This window comes from Bos taurus, chromosome 24 (genome assembly GCF_002263795.3).
Source record: "Bos taurus isolate L1 Dominette 01449 registration number 42190680 breed Hereford chromosome 24, ARS-UCD2.0, whole genome shotgun sequence".
Lineage (NCBI taxonomy): Eukaryota > Metazoa > Chordata > Mammalia > Artiodactyla > Bovidae > Bos > Bos taurus.
This window is the reverse complement of record NC_037351.1, coordinates 17,944,138-17,961,241: the sequence shown is the minus strand read 5'-3', so window position 1 is coordinate 17,961,241 and position 17,104 is coordinate 17,944,138. Positions and strand designations below refer to the sequence as shown.

Genomic DNA, 17,104 nt, shown 5'->3' with positions numbered 1-17,104 from the left:
CAACTGGTCAACCTGCTTTTTAACCCCTACCTTTATATGACTTGAATACCACTCAGAAGCTCCTGCCTTCCTCAGTGACCCTGTCTCTGCCATCTGCCACTAGCTGTGACCTGTAACCCCTCCCCAGATTTCTGCTCCATCCTATGGCAGCAGCCCAGGTCTCACCTGCAGAGATGAAAGGTGTAGAACCAACCTCTTCACACCAGAGTATTTGATACAAAGAGGTGTTATTCAGGGATAATTATCATATGAAAAACTCTTCATATTCCCCTCCAATATTTATTCAAATCTATGTTATGTGAGGCGCCAGAGACACAGAAACAGCACAGAGCTCACATTTTCACATGTTCAGATTCTAGTGTGAGAAGACAGACACTAAAATGACACATCCATCAAATCTCAAGTGATGGCATTTCTGATGTCAGGGCAGAAATCAAGCATTTTTAGCTTGGGTAGAGATTCTTTTTTATGTGCTTAATGGTATTCTTCATATTGTCAAAGTTGAGTGAGGACGTGAAGGGAATATTGGGCCAAAGACTTTACTAAGATTGAGAACAGAAGCTACCCCCATCATCTTCCTGCCCCTCAGATGTTTCTGCTGGTTATTCATTTGTGGATGTGTTTTATGTCAAATTGAGCCCTGAGAGAAGGCAAAAGCTTCAGCTTAAAGCATGTGTGTAGAATCACAGGAGTAATGTATCAAGTTTGTGAATTCCAGAATGATTATATGTACAACTGGCCAGGCAAATGGTGCAATTGATCTAGCCACGACCACTTGGAGATTTCTCTTTATGTCCTTCTCATGTGCCTGAAATTTGGAAGGAAACAGGAAGCTTGGCAAATCGGGACTTGGCAAATTTTCCCAGTCTGTTTACCAAAATCTTGTTCTAGGTCCTTTTGTGAAACAGTCATGCAGGGGACCATGTGGCTATAGATGTGAAGGTAGGACCTGAGAGACACGTGTTGTGTCTGAGTTGACTTTACGTGAACACTGAGCAACGGCTAACTGAAACCAAAAGAAAATATTTTTTTTCTAAAAATGATATAAGTCCCTGGGGAAAATGGCATTCATTTAAGAGTCATTCCATTCAAAATACTCAGTTTTAAAATTAATAGACATTTTGAGGGAAGACTCCTCAGATAGTTACTGTCTCCATCCTCCAGAAAGTCTCTGTTTAGACACAGAAAGGCCACTGAGAGCTGGTCCAGAGCTGAACAAGGTCTGTTGGCAACACATTTCAGAGGAGATACCAGAAGGAAAGGCACATTGAGAAAAAGCAAAGGACACAACCCCTTCCTCTTTACGCATGGCAAATCAATTCAGGGTCTTTCATTACCACCTGAAAACCGAATGCACATGTGAACAATAAACTTTAATCTGGTTGACAACACTTTTTTAAAAAATGCACTGAAAGCAAGTTTCAGCAGCCTGACATACTTTATGACACTTATTAAAAAGACACACTTGTAAGTCAATTAACCTGGCCAATGGTATCTTTTAACTTGTTTTCTAAGAGGAAAGGCAACAGCAAAAGGGCAAAGTTTCCATCTAGAATGTTCTAAGTTGATTTCTTTTCCCTTACAATAAAGGCCACTGACCTGAGTTCCAACTAATATTTGTGAGCCCGCAGTTCACCTGCCTGCAACAACTGTAAAGTTCAAAAGAGGAGCTTATGGGTGTCCTTTCTTGAATTTTACATTTTATTCAAAGAAGAATTGAGACTTAACCTATAAAGAAATCAATTTATGACAAAATAGGTACAATATGGGATTTAAAATAGAAGCACAATGTATAATATTTAGTTAGCAAACATTTCTTTAGTTCATACTAGAAATGTTTGTATTGAGAGGAAAAAAATCTATGTACTTAAAAAAAAATTGTTTCTAAGGATATGATACACCCACCCCAGCCAAAGAACTCCCAAGCACCAGTAAATACGTAAATTAGCAATTAAATAAATAAGACTTTTTTTGATTCCTTGTATTTTTGTTTTGCTTTTCATTTCCTTAAATTTTGTAATGGATAAAATATTACAAATTTACTATGTAGTCTTTACTCTCTGAAAATTGTATTATAAGTGTAATTATCTTAGAAATCAATTCATTATAATTATTTAAATTCCATAAATTTAGCACAACAAAAATCGTAGCTGCCCCAAAATGCTTGCTAAGAGTATTTTAGTTGCATATAGCTCTTTACTGCAAAGTCAAGTACAGTTGGCCTTCAGGGAGCACTGCAATTTTTTTTTTTTTTTTTTTTTGTACACAGATGAGAACAAGTGTTTTAGACTTTCTTTGCTAGTGAGCTTCCTGCTCTTGACTGTTGATATATTCGGGTCCTTCTGGCTAAGCCTTAAGGCCTTGGGATTGGAAAGGCTCAGGAAGGGAAAACAGCTTATTCATATAGAGATTAAAAACAAGGGGAGTATTGATCTATTTACTTAATAGTCCAGGCCTAAAACTGAATAAGAACAAATTTCAACAATTTAGAATTGGAGGAGAAATTGGGTCCCAACTCCTCGTGGCCCTATGAGATTGAGATTCACAGATACAGATGTTGAAATGCACACTTCCTGGGTGTAAGGTCATTGCACTCCCTACTACGTTTACATTTATCTGAATTGAGACTATGAAATAACTTTGCTGCGTTCATTTTTTTTTTTTTTCACATAAACTTTGCAAGCCATAATTGAATTCCTACTAAGGTAGGATTTTGTGACAAAATCAGTTGCCTGCAGGGATGCAGCGCTATGCACAGTTAACCCTGAGGGGAGGAAGACACCAAACGCCTTAAATGCCTTCATCCTGTAGCCTAATTTTTGTATTCAAGTCAGTCACTAAATGATATCTCTCTTTCTACCCCACCTCCCAGTCAGTAAAATAAACGATCTATTGCTAGAGTCAAGCAAGCTTTCAGTTACAAACTATTTTCAATTTTTAGTGAATAAAAATACGTTCTTGTAGACTTCAAATAATTGTGAAAGAAAAAAACAGTTTTTGTAATTGTTTCTCAAAATGTGTATTTTAATAAGTTACTAGGATTATCTCTACTTGTACATTTTCTGCAGAAGTTATAAGGAAAAAGTTTGACAAATCCAAATAGCCACTTCAGACTGGCAATGTTTAAAAACAAATTCAAGAACAAATGACATATTTTGAGAAAATGTATGCGATAGTTTTAATAGGCAAATGATGAATATCCATAATACACAAAGAGCTTACTCAAATAAACTACAGAAAGAAAACCTCAAGGAATAACAACAAATAATATGAAGTTGGTATTTTAAAGAAAAAATAAAAACAAATGTGCATTAAATATATGGCTACCGCTATTTAGTTCCTAAGTCATATCCAACTCTTTGCAAGCCCGTGGGCTATAGCCCATCAGGCTTATCTGTCTATGGGATTTCCCAGGCAAGAATCCTGCAGTGGGTTGCCATTTCCTCCTCCAGGGTATCTTCCTGACCCAGAGATCGAAGCCACATCTCCTGTGTGTCTCCTGCTTGGCAGGCAAATTCTTTACCACTGAGCCACCTGGGAAGCTGATAAATATATTAAGATACTCACAAAACATGGTAACACTTTAAATCTATTAGACTGCCAAAAATTAAAAGAACAAGAATATTGAATGAACTTTATCAAACACATATCTTCTACATTATTGGCAGGACAGTAAATTATCAAGACTTGTTTTGAAAATCATTGGTAGACTATGCATGCTCAGTCACTTCAGTCATGTCCAGCTCTGTGATCGCATGGACTGTAGCCCACCAGGCTCCTCTGTGCATAGGATTCTCCAGGCAAGAATACTGGAGTGGGTTGCCATTTCCTTCTCCAGGGATCTTCCTGACCCATTAATTGAACCCACATTTTTTATGTCTCTTGCATTGGCAGGAGATTCTTTACCTCTATTGTCACCTGGGAAGCCTGTCTATGAAAATCTTAAATTTAAATGTGAAAATTGGTCACATTATGCTACTTTCAGATATCTACCTTATGTAAATATCTACGCAAATGAGCAAGAGTGATTGACTGACTATTCATTCTTTTAAAAAGCAAGATTGAGACCCTCTATGTGTCCATCAACAATAAAAAGGAAAACTGAGTTATAGAATATCCAGTAGGTGTAGGGTCTGGAGTCATTTACCAAAAGGAGGACAGTTTTGTGTGTGGTCGTGAAAGACTGTCATTCAGTTCAGTTCAGTCGCTCAGTCGTGTCCGACTCTTTGCGACCCCATGAATCGCAGCACGCCAGGCCTCCCTGTCGATCACCAACTCCCGGAGTTCACTCAAACTCATGTCCATCAAGTCGGTGATGCCATCCAGCCATCTCATCCTCTGTCATCCCCTTCTCCTACTGCCCCCAATCCCTCCCAGCATCAGAGTCTTTTCCAATGAGTCAACTCTTTGCATGAGGTGGCCAAACTGTCATTACATTCCAACAATTCTGAAAATTGAAAAGACAAATTTTTCAGCACTATGAATAATATGAACTATTTTCTTTAGAAAAACCTTAGTGAATAAATGTGCCTGAAAAACCATAGATGATACCACTAATACTTGTCAGGGCTTCCCTGGTAGCTCAGTGGTAAAGAATCCACTCACAAAGCAGGAGATGCTGGAAATGTGGGTTTGCTCCCTGGATTGGAAATGTGGGTTTGATCCCTGGATTGGGAAGACCCCTTAGAGGAGGGCATGGCAACCCACTCCATTATTCTTGCCTGAGAATTCCATGGATAGAAGAGCCTGGAGGGCTACAGTCCATGGGGTCACAGAGAGTTAGAAATGACTGAAGAAACTGAGCACAATACTTGTCACTTCAAATAAAGTGTCAGTGAGGATTTCTGCATTTCTCTATTGTTTGACTGCATTATTGAGCCCAGGGCTTCCTGGTGGCTCAGCGGTAAAGAATCTGCCTGCAATGCAGGAGACACGTTTCCATCCCTGGGTCAGGAAGATTCCCTGGAGAAGGAAACAGAAATCCACTCCAGTATTCTTGTCTGGGAAATACCATGGACAGAGGAGACTGGTGGGCTATACTCCATGGGGTCACAAAAGAGTTGGACACGACTTAGCGACTGAACAAATATTGAGCCTATCCTGTATTTATAATTAAAAACTACTATTAAACTTTATTTCTTTATTCAAGGATGCACAAATAACTGTGGAAAATATCTTAGTAACTAACTCTCCTGTTCTTAAATCCAAATGCCTCCTTCTAGAGCTGCTTCTGTTATTGTAGCAGTCCAAATATCCATCTCATCAAGCTCTTCAGTGCTCAAATGTTATCCATTCTGCAGCTGGAAGAGCTCTCATTATTTTTGCATGTAGAAAATATGACACCTGAAGATGAAAAGAAAAAAAAAATCTCATTCAGCTTTTGCAGCTTTATAGGTTTTGGAACATCGTTATCAATAACTGTAATATAAACTAAGCAGATGTTTCTATAACTCTACAAACTTTCTTATCGTTTTCCAGCAGACATTCTGCAGGGCATGCTTTTTAGATACAAAATATTAATTGATAAAGGAATCTGGCCAAAGAAACTCAATGAAGCACCATGTCCTACAGTCTTTAAATATGGATGGACAAATATGCAGACAAAAGAAATAAAAACTGCTATAAACACCTCACAAAGTTGCAACAGAAAAAATTGGCTCAGGAGAGTACAAACATTACATAATTTTTAAATTAATTTTTATTTGATCATAGTTTCTTAACAATGTTGCTAGTTTCTGCTATACAACAAAGTGAACCAGTTATACATAAGGCTTTAATATAATTTTATTCAAATCTCTGATATATTTTTGCAAAACATGTTTTGTTGCCTAGTGATGGTGATAAGTCATTTGTTTTTTGACTAGCTCAGTGAAAGAAGCATGACAGAACTCTTCTAGACAGTAATAGATAAATATCTGTATGCTATTCCCCCCAAAAATGTTTACATATATTTCCTCATGATACCGTTAGATGCCTTTTCAAAGAACTGAAGAAAAGTTAAAAAGAAAAGTACCCTGTATTGAAGCTGATGCTTTAAAGAAGAAGACAGAAAATAAAAAATATAGCACAGGATAGTGAGGTTGAAACTACAGAATTATTGGCTAGGATAGAGTGATATCTTTTGAACATTTCTTGTTTTTTAAATCTACAGAATCGATTGCTAACAGAAGTATGAAGAAGTGAAAAGTGTCTAGAGTTGTAGATAACATTATACATACCCTCCAGAAATCCCTGAATAATAAGAAGCCAGGTTCTGAATCAGACAATGTATATAAACTCTTTTTCCCTCCTCAGAATGTTTACTTACAACTACAGAAGAAAATAAATTGGAAATCTTTACTTTCAAATGGAAAGAATTTTGTTGTCAGTCAGTTCATGCTGCTGCACATATCCAGATCAGAAGGCAAAAAAGTCTGCGAGCTGGGAGCACTATTATAGTATTTGACTAAACTGAAAAATAAAGTGCTCAATTAGAATTTGATGTAAGGACAGGTTGTAGAAATGCTGCAGCCTACAGATTATTATTAGTACTCCGTCCAGCCTGTCACTATTTTAAGCATCCCTGTGCAACTTCAATAAGAAGGCATCTTTACTGACATACTTTGTTTTTCTTGTCACAAAGTTTGATTCCTCTAAATTCAATGGCATGTAAGTTTTTGGCTATTTTGAAATATATACAAATCATACACAAATATATTCTTACAAATAGTTGCAATATATTGGGGTTTCCCTGATAGCTCAGTTGGTAAAAAACCTGCCTGCAATGCAGGAGACCCTGGTTTGATTCCTGGGTCAGGAAGATCCACTGGAGAAGAGATAGGCTACCCACTCCAGTATTCTTGTGCTTCCCTTGTGGCTGAGCTGGGAAAGAATCTGCTTGCAATGGGAGAGACCTGGGTTCAATCCCTGGGTTGAGAAGATCCCCTGGAGAAAGGAAAGGCTACTCACTCCAGTATTCTGGCCTGGAGAATTCCACGGACTGTATGGGGTCGCAAAGAGTTGGACATGACTGTGCAACTTTCACTTTCATACTTTAATTTTTTCTAAATAAGGATTTTCTACATCTCCTTGGTGGTATGAAATATCAGAAGCCCCTATAATGCGGGTTTTTTTTTTTTTTTTTTAACTATACTGATGAGAGTTGAATTGGGAGCCCTTTACTGATCCTGAGGCTTTTGTTCCCCCATGGCTGGAGGCTTTCACTGGCCACTCTGATGCTGATGGGCCATGTCTTCCTGCCAAAGATGCTGAAACAGCATATTTTGTGAGATCATCTAATGAGCCAGAGCCAACTGTGGGCTGTGAACCACTTTGAAAGGGTGGGGGTGATTCACTAGGACAGTCTCATTGAGTAGCCCTGGAGAATGCATAAAGAAATGAATTTGCACACATATTTAGATGCTTTTCTGTGATGCTCAATATGACCAACTTGCCAGATGCTCATAAGCCTATAGTGATCTGAACCTGTGAACTTTAGGAACAGGTAAATTACAGTCAACCACATTTATTGCTGGAAAAAATAAGTGATGATGTCATTTGAAAGCAGAGCCCCTAAAGAAGAATGGTTGCATCAGGACTGGAGCAGGTGTGAAGAAAAATGACAGGCCTGATTTCTAACTTCTCCTAAGCTTAGAAAGCCTTTCTTCCCTTAGAAAGAAGAAACAGCTCGCCAGGTGGATTTACTAAGCTCTAGTTTAGGGGGAAATAACCACAAACAAACAGCACCAAACATTTCTGACAAATGGATGGCTTTGGCACCTGAGGTGCATAAGAAGGGAAGGGAAGGATAAAAATGGACACAAAGGTAGAAAGGGACCCAAAATGAATAATGAAGAATGAAAGCAATCTGAAAAGAACACCTGCTAGACTGACAACAGAAGAGGAACAGGAGAGCAAAGTAAGATAAATGCTCATCTTGGAGATATGCAAGATGGAAGGAAGGGGAGAAAAGGCAAGTATGAGCCAGTGATATAAATGAATTACACAGGAGCAGGCTTGTTTCAACACACACTTGAATCAACACTATGCAAAGATCTATGATAACCACCCCACCGTTTTGTCGATGCTCAAAATAAGCCAGAGTAATCAGGAGAAGTGATGGCAAGGCCTAGGAGTTGGATCCATCTGTCTTTTCCTTTGCTGGCACTGTGGTTATTATTATTACAGTAAACCTGTCACTATTCAATGTCCACAGCTGTAAGTCATTCTGCATAGTTGAGTTTCCCAATAAATGAAGCTTTGCCAATTTAAGGACTGAGAATTTATGTTAATTCTTTAAACTGAATCTTTTGTTTTAATAGATTACAATCTATTTCACTGCTATTAATGTTAGTCAGTTTTCCTTGGGCCCTGGCCAAAGTAGACCCCAACAGCTAAAATGTAGCTTTGTGTTAGACGTCTGTTTACTAAATCACTGCAGCTTTTTTGCCTTTCTATTTTAGTTTTCATTCAAAGATGATTCAAGATTCATCTGTCCTAAATTTTATTTTTCTAATAACTCCACTTAGGTTTCTTTGTAGGTTTAATTTTACAAGCTTTTATCAGCCCTTAGCTACACAACATACTGTTATTGTTGTTTTTGCTAAACCTTACCTATCTTTGTGGATCATTACATGTTTGAGGAAAGATATTAATTTATAGGATTTCATGAAAGAAAGGGGAATTCAGCAGTCATATTATAGAAACAGTTTTACAAATGAGGAAAATGGGCTCACTGAGTTATTTTCTTTGCTGAATGCCACAGAGCTAAGTAGGGACAGATAGGAAACTAGTACACAGGCACCCCAAAATCTTCCCTAGTGGCCTCTTTTTAATGCAAAATATTAGTTCATATTCTGAACCTTTTCTGCTTTACTTTAGAAAGAAGGTAGTATGAAGTATAGAAGTGATCTTGAGGTATGGAGAAGTGTTCAGAGCCTTCATTATCCCTGACTATAAGATGCATATGGTAGTACATGATTCATAAGATCTGTAATGCATTTACCACAAGCTTAGTTTAAACTAATCTGTGTTCATCTAATCTGTGTTCACCCCTAGATTCCTCTACAGGATTAGCAAGGGATATAGTTGCTTTAAAAAAGAATGAGAATATATTTTCATTTCAGACCTGGCATCATCCTAGTAAAGACTCACTTTAGGAAAACAACCATAGAGTCTTCAAAAGAGGTACAAGTGTCACTAGGAGGAGAAATGATCTGCAAATTAATAATTTTACTTCTGCCAGTCTGCTATTCTCTATCCCAGGTCCGACTGGCTTATGTCTGATTTATAAGGAGATGGGCAAACAGGGGGATAAAACACAAAAGTTCTATTTCAAGTCTTCTGAGGAGGGTCCTCATGTACCAGACAACATGAACAGATTTCCAGCTCAGTGTCCACTGCAAAGGTTGAGGAACCATCAGCTTTGCAGATGTTTCACAATCAATCAACCCTGGGTATTTATGTCCCCAGTGCTGACATCAGTGGCATAATTGTCCTCCAGGGAATATCACTGACATTGGTAGCAGTATTGGCGGCCTGGGAAGTAAATACCATCACTTTTCACTGTTCACTAATACTTCTGATATTAACTAAGCATCTTTCATAGTCCAGGCATTTGAAAGATATTGCTGATAACTCATCCTCATTATTTTACTATATTGGGGTAGTGGAGGAAAAAGCCAAATAAACCGTTGAGAACAGTGCTGTGTAGATAATGGTAATGCATGTACTGGGTGCTGTGGGAGTATACAGGAAGCACATCTTATGCCCATTTGGAGGTGTACGGTGGGAGTGGGACACTTCCTTGAATAACTCAGCTTAAGGTGAAACCTAAGGATGATGGCCGACATTCTACAGGGAAGGTTATTCTAGAATGAGGAAGAAACTGAACATTGGTATGGAATGAAGAGAGAACATAGCATCTGTAGGCAACATAAGAAAATTTAGTTGGGCTAACAAGTGATCTGCCTGATAAGGATGTGATGATAAGGCTGGAAGGAAAGGAAGGGGCAAAATATTGGATCTCTATGCTCAGAAAAACAGGGCATCACTAAAAAGCTTTAAGGAAGTATGGCGTGATCATATTTGCTTTTTAAAAATTAGTGTTGATATCATACAGATAAAATAGATTGGAAAACTATCTATGGGGGCCATTTCAGTCATCAAATTGAAAGATGTCTATTTAGGAGGCTGTTTTCATGGTTGGAGACAGAAAATGTTGATTGGGGCAGAATTGTGGTGAAGATGGTTTGGGGAAATAATTGTGATAGTAGGTAGATTTACAGTCGTAGTTGGTAAGATTGGCTGACTAGTTGGATGTAGGGTATGAGGGAAAGCTAGAAGTCAAAGAAGAGGCTGAAAATTGAAATCAACCTCTTAGATAAGGTTATTGAGATGATACGAGGTGGGATGATGGAATAACCAGATCAGGAGGGAAAGTAATGACGAGAGGCATATTGCAGTCCTGGTTGATGTAATGGGCATAGTTAGAATAGTCAGAAGTCTTGTTGTGAAGCGGTTGTCAGCGGTACAGGAGGAAACTGAGAAGGCAGAAGTAGAGTGGGATGATGGGCCATGCACAAAGTGCTCGCCCAGAAGATGGGGCAGGTCAGCAAATGTTGGTCACTCATCAGGAATTCTCAAAAGTAACTGGAGTGGATTTAAGGGAGGAGATTTGAAGTTCTTCTATTTGTGCATTGAGGCAGAGCCATATAAAACTTATTCTTGTTATCATGGCCTTATTATAACCCTCTTCTAGAATGGCCCATGGAGCACAGTGATCCATAAGTCAATGTTCTGGAATAGGTGATCAATAATTGTTAGCTTCTTCATTCTCACTCTTCACCTCACAAAACAAAGTTCAAGCCTAAGAATTCAATAGGCAGTCAACAGAGCATTTTGATATAAAATTGATTGGTTGATTTAGAGACAAAAATTAATCTGTATTTCTACAGCTTGAAAAAATGACAAGCTTTCTCAGTCCACTATTTTCTTTGGTTGTTTAGTATCAAAGTAGTTTGATGGCTTCTTTTAGTCCTTTTAGGAAATTGCACTTTGGGGACTGGTAAAAAAATATAGACTTGGTAAGATAAGCAAAACTGAATAGATCTTGATTTTTCATTTGGAGATTTCCATGTCAAACATGTCTCTGTCTGCAGATTGAACGACAAAGCCACTGAAACAGAAACCAACTCAGATTTGCTGCCATTGCATCTTGAGAAGCACAGAAGGATTCAAGACCACTCAAAACAAACCAAAAAGAGAGAAAAGCCTCTAAGCCTTTTTTAAAGGTTTTAGAAAGGAAAAGGAATGCTAAGCGATGTGAATAAATACAGACATACATAGACATACACACCTTTTCTAAAACACATACAAAAAATTTTAAAAGAACCTCCAATTTCTAATGCTTTGGGAAAGTTCAATGAAAAGGAAGATCCATTTTTGTCTCCATCTCTAGCCAGATTCACCAAGAGAGGGAACTGACTCCAGGTATAGATTCTGAGGCCGTGTTTGGCACTGCTTTGAAAGTTTCTTTTTGTTTTCTGTGTCTGGCAGATTCACTCCTGGGTCCTCCAGCAAATCCTGCCTTGTCACTTCAGGATATTTACATAGAACAGTTAATAAACAATAGATGATAACCAGCTATTCAATCCCTCCATTGCAGAAGTTAGGTGATCGTCTCCAATGTCCAGAAAATAATGACGATGGTTAATATTTTGATTACTTACTTGTTAGGCACAGTTCTAGCTGCCTGACATAGATTTTCTCATTTAATCCTCACAACGACATAAACAACCCATTCTTATTGTTGTTGTTCAATCACTCAGTCATGTCTGACTTGTTGCAACCTCATGGACTGCAGCATGCCGGGCTTCCCTTTCCTTCACCAACTCCTTGCTCAAACTCATGTCCATTGAGTCAGTGATGCCATCCATCTACCTCATCCTCTGTCATCCCCTTCTCCTCCTGCCTTCAATCTTTCCGAGCATCAGGGTCTTTTCCAATGAATTGGTTCTTCGCATCAGGTGGCAAGAGTATTGTAGCTTCAGCCTCAACGTTTGTCCCTCCAATGAATATTCAGGACTGATTTTCTTTTAGGATTGACTGATTGGATCTCCTTGCAGTCCAGGTGATTCTCAGAAGTCTTCTCCAATCAGATCAGATCAGATCAGTCGCTTGGTCATGTCCGACTCTTTGTGACCCCATGAATCGCAGCACGCCAGGCCTCCCTGTCCATCACAAACTCCCGGAGTTCACTCAGACTCACGTCCATCGAGTCAGTGATGCCATCCAGCCATCTCATCCTCTGTCATCCCCTTCTCCTCCTGCCCCCAATCCCTCCCAGCATCAGAGTCTTTTCCAATGAGTCAACTCTTCGCATGAGGTGGCCAAAGTACTGGAGTTTCAGCTTTAGCATCATTCCTTCCAAAGAAATCCCAGGCCTGATCTCCTTCAGAATGGACTGGTTGGATCTCCTTGCAGTCCAAGGGACTCTCAAGAGTCTTCTCCAACACCACAATTCAAAAGCATCAATTCTTTGGCGCTCAGCCTTCTTCACAGTCCAACTCTCACATCCATACATGACCACAAGAAAAACCATAGCCTTGACTAGACGAACCTTTGTTGGCAAAGTAATGTCTCTGCTTTTGAATATGCTATCTAGGTTGGTCATAACTTTCCTTCCAAGGAGTAAGCATCTTTTAATTTCATGGCTGCAGTCACCATCTGTAGTGATTTTGGAACCCAGAAAAATAAAGTCTGACACTGTTTCCACTGTTTCCCCATCCATTTCCCATGAAGTGGTGGGACCGGATGCCATGATCTTCGTTTCTGAATGTTGAGCTTTAAGCCAGCTTTTTCACTCTCCACTTTCACTTTCATCAAGAGGCTTTTGAGTTCCTCTTCACTTTCTGCCAGTTCAAAAGAACCAGTTCTTCGGTGTTCACCCTTCTTCATGGTCCAACTCTCGCATCCATACATGACTCTTGGAAAAATAATAGTTTTGAGTGTATGGACCTTTGTTAGCAACGTAATCTCTCTGTTTTTTAATAAACTGTCTAGATTTGTCATAGATTTTCTTTCAAGGAGCAAGCATCTTTTAATTTCAAGTCTGTAGTCACTGCCTGCAGTGATTTTGGAGATTTTGGAGAAAATGAACTCTGTCACTGTTTCCACTATTTCCCTGTCTATTTGCCATGAAGGGATGGGACGAGATGCCATGATTTTAGTTTTTTGAATGTTGAGTTTTAAGCCATATTTTTCACTCTCCTCTTTTACCTTCATCAAAATGCTCGTTAGTTCCTGTTAACTTCCTGCCATAAGGGTGGTGTCATCTGCATATCTGAGGATATAGATATTTCTCCCAGCAATCTTGATTCCAGCTTGTGCTTCATCCAGGCTGACATTTCACATGACATACTCTGCATATAAGTTAATAAGCAGGGTGACAATATATAGCCTTGACATACTCCTTTCCCATTCTGAACCAGTCCATTGTTCCTTGTCTAGTTCTAGCTGTTGCTTCTTGACCTGCATACAGGCTTCTCAGGAGGCAGGTAAGGTGGTCTGGTAGTTCCATCTCTTTAAGACTTTCCCACAATCAGTGGTATTATTATCTCCTTCATTGTACAGATGAAAACCTAAGACATGGAGCATGTAAATCCCTTCCCGAAAGTCTCATAAGAAGGATGGATTAGAAACAGGGTCAGTACCCACGTTGTCAGTTTCTAGAACCAGAAAATTCGAATTCACTCTGCTAAAAGAACATCTAATTTGAGAAGCCAGTAATTCAACTCAGGTATCCTTGAAGTGTGATTTCTTAAAATCCTAATTATTTATTGATGGACTAATGATAGTTACTCAGTATAAGACTCAATTTTCAGGTTCAAACTCAGTCTCTCTGAGGATTACCAGAACACAGAGGCGTTGCCTCTGCCGTCAAGAATTTATCTTCTAGCTCTACAACTCCAGAGCTCAGAGGTTAAGGTTGAAAAAATCAGTGTCGGTGTCACAGACTTTGGCATAAGACACACACAGTGACATAACACATACTTTGACTTCGTGGATCTATTATCAGCAAGCTATGTTACGCCATTTCTTTTTAGAATTAGGCCAAAACTCCTCACACAGTTAAATAGGATTTAGAAATTCTAACTACCAAATAGCGACACAGAAATTGGAAAAAAAAAAAAAAAAAGATGATGTATATAGAACACTTTGCATTACACTTGGTTTTTTTAAACTGTAGCTATTATTATCATCATTATTGTATTATTTGGGCTTCTCTGATAGTTCAGTTGGTAAAGAATCTGCCTGCAATGCTGAGCAACTTTTACTTATTGCATTATTTACACTTCTAACAACATAAGCAGTAGTACAAGACATTCTATAATAAATTCCAAGCTAGTGACATGTACAGTGCATATTCCAGGAAGTTGGCCACTAACCTTCTTTCTTCCACAAAATTCTCCCCAAGCGAGAATTTTCAGAGGGATACAATTTTAAGAGGCAGTCACAAAGTGAGGACGAACTGAACACTATCTGAAATGATTTTTCCCACCTCTGAACTTATACCTGTTTAATGCCCCTAGTGTCTTTTTCTTTAAGACTTAGAGTCAAATTGTACTTTATAACATTTCTTATATAATTATTTAATCTCTTAATACTATTTAACTGTTCACCTGTTTGGGTGTTGGCTACCAAATGATTGATTAGTTCCCAAGGGAAGGGACTGTATTATTTTTATATCTGTATGTTTTGCACTGTCTGATACATGACACTGCACATTGAAGACACTAGAAAATGTATTTGTTACTTTTGATTCTATTTAATTAATTTGCCTACATTTGATTTTATAATAGGTACTGGAGAATTTTCATAGGCAGTTAATGCCTTCCATTCTTCTGTAATTACATGATTCCATTACATTTTTCATACTGAAAACTTAGAGAAAGTGAATTGTTTAGCACTGAGCTAGTTGGCCTTTAGAAAAGAAAGACTATTTAAAAAGACTATTTAAAAGACTATTACTAAAAAAAAAAAAAAAAACTCAGAAAAATCTAACATTTTATTGTTTATCTAAAATATTCTAAGATAATGTTAACAATATATAATTTTGAGGCCTTTTAAAAACTTCTCAAATAAAGTTGATGGTAGAAATGAGTATCTTATGTTTTGTTCACAGTTTCACATTTGAAGTCAACTATTCTGGAGGGGAAAGCATATCACTGCGTTCATGTATCAGATGTGAAAGCCTTGAGGCATCATCTACATGAAGAAGAAAAACAGAAAAATAACTTATCCAGCAGAATAACAGTGATGACTACTCATCTCTGTTGGTTAAGTCCAAATAAGCTTAGTTTTATTTGATTATTTTTACTGCTGGCATTGTTTTGGCATTAGCAACCATTTAAAAAATATTTTGCTTTGTCAATATCTATAATAATTCTATTAAAGACAGTGAAGTGAAGGTGGGCAGAGAGTAGATGCAAGAGGCATGGAACCTGGAGCTGCCCTCAGAGCTTTCAGTTAAACTGAGGAAGGGGCTTTGGGGACAGAGCAACGTCTGCCCACGATTGACGAGGAGACCGCTCTCATGTGGATTATGCTTGCAGTGATTGTTGGGAATATCTACAAACTGTTAAGATATTAAATGAGCTTCATTTAAATAGTTTGTCAACTTGTCTAATTATCTTACTAGACTTGTCAAAAGAGACTGAAATCATATAGACCAGAAAGATTACTCCATCTCCTATATGGTCTATGACATGGTCTAAGAACACAGTTTTTACCATTTCTTTGCCGTGAAAACCATTTACAACAAATTGAATAGAAGGAAAGTTTTAATTCTTTATCCAATTTATCCAAACTACTTAGCTTTTCAGAGTAATAATTTCTTAGTCTATTTCATTAATTCCAAAGGGTACTAGGCTGTTTCAGGACAAACCTGGGGAGCAGTTATGTTGCTTAGGGGAATCTTCTATAAACAAGGAGAACAAAAATGACCAGACCTCACTGGTGATCGGTGACATTACAGATATCCACAAGTTCATGCAATCCAAGGTGCTCAGAGTCAACAGCTCGACTGTCTTTGCAATGCAGAGTCATATGGCGAAGAGTTTAGATAGCCCTGCTGTATGGAAAGTTTTCCAAGAATTAGATTTTTGAAAAAGAACAAAGTATTCAGTGTAGAATACACACACGAACACATAAAAAAGACACTTATTTGAAATGACTGTATGTAATTTTTAAGGAGTTGGCAAAAGACATCTACGTTTTAATGAGCATTTACCCTATCCAACCTCAAGATACTAACTTGTTTTAAGCACTGAGTCAAGGAGCATAGTGGCTTGCTTGAGGCTCCTTCATTAGTTTGTGCTGGAGCTGCAATTTGTACCTAAATGATTGTACTCTTCCTATGTTTCTCAGATTACTTACAATTAAAGTGAGGAGGCTAAAATGCAACAAAAATACAAATTACAGTAACCTGTGAAACTGCTTGTAGTCTTTCAAAAAGCAAGAGGAAGATATGTGATTTGATACTGGAGATCTTGAAAAAGTGTGAGCTGAAGGCTTGGATTGTGAAACCCAAATCTCAAAACAGCCCAGCACATCAGAAAATATAATTATCTTTCCTTTTTCTCACCTTTTTGGGGGGCACTATTAGCAGATATAGAATTTATTATACATACCGTAAGTGATTTGCCATCAAGTGGTTTACTAATGGAAAAGATAAATGTGAATATACATTAGGATGAGAGAAGTTGATAGGAATTTGGACACTGGGATCAGCATTTTATCCGTTCTCTATTGAGATCATATAAAAATGAGTAAGCACATCCTGCTTTCCTCTTTCTCTGCATCCTGTCTTAGCAACATAAATACTAATTGGTTGCTATGGTGATCTCAAGCTTGTAACTAAAACTGAGGTATCTAGGTAACAGTGTCTAAAGGTGAGAATGATAAATGCTTCAACTCTGGGGTTTTGTAAGGAGATAGTGCTGGCATATAAAAACTGGCAAATGTAGCCTCAGCTCCAAAAGACTGGTAAATTTGTTAATTTTATCCTCATCATTTCTGACTACATCAATTCATCTACCTACAGAGGCTGGATTGCCTTCATATA

At 38.1% G+C, this 17,104-nt stretch overlaps 1 long non-coding RNA gene across 1 annotated transcript; it reads right to left on the bottom strand.

Annotated features, from left to right (window-relative positions):
- Positions 1–5,125: 5,125 nt before the first annotated feature.
- Positions 5,126–16,864, bottom strand: LOC112444195 (uncharacterized). The gene is made up of 3 exons (XR_003032442.2): positions 16,671–16,864; positions 15,990–16,111; positions 5,126–5,343 (listed from the first exon to the last, which is right to left on the bottom strand). It is a non-coding gene; the product is annotated as an uncharacterized lncRNA (long non-coding RNA).
- Positions 16,865–17,104: the final 240 nt, after the last annotated feature.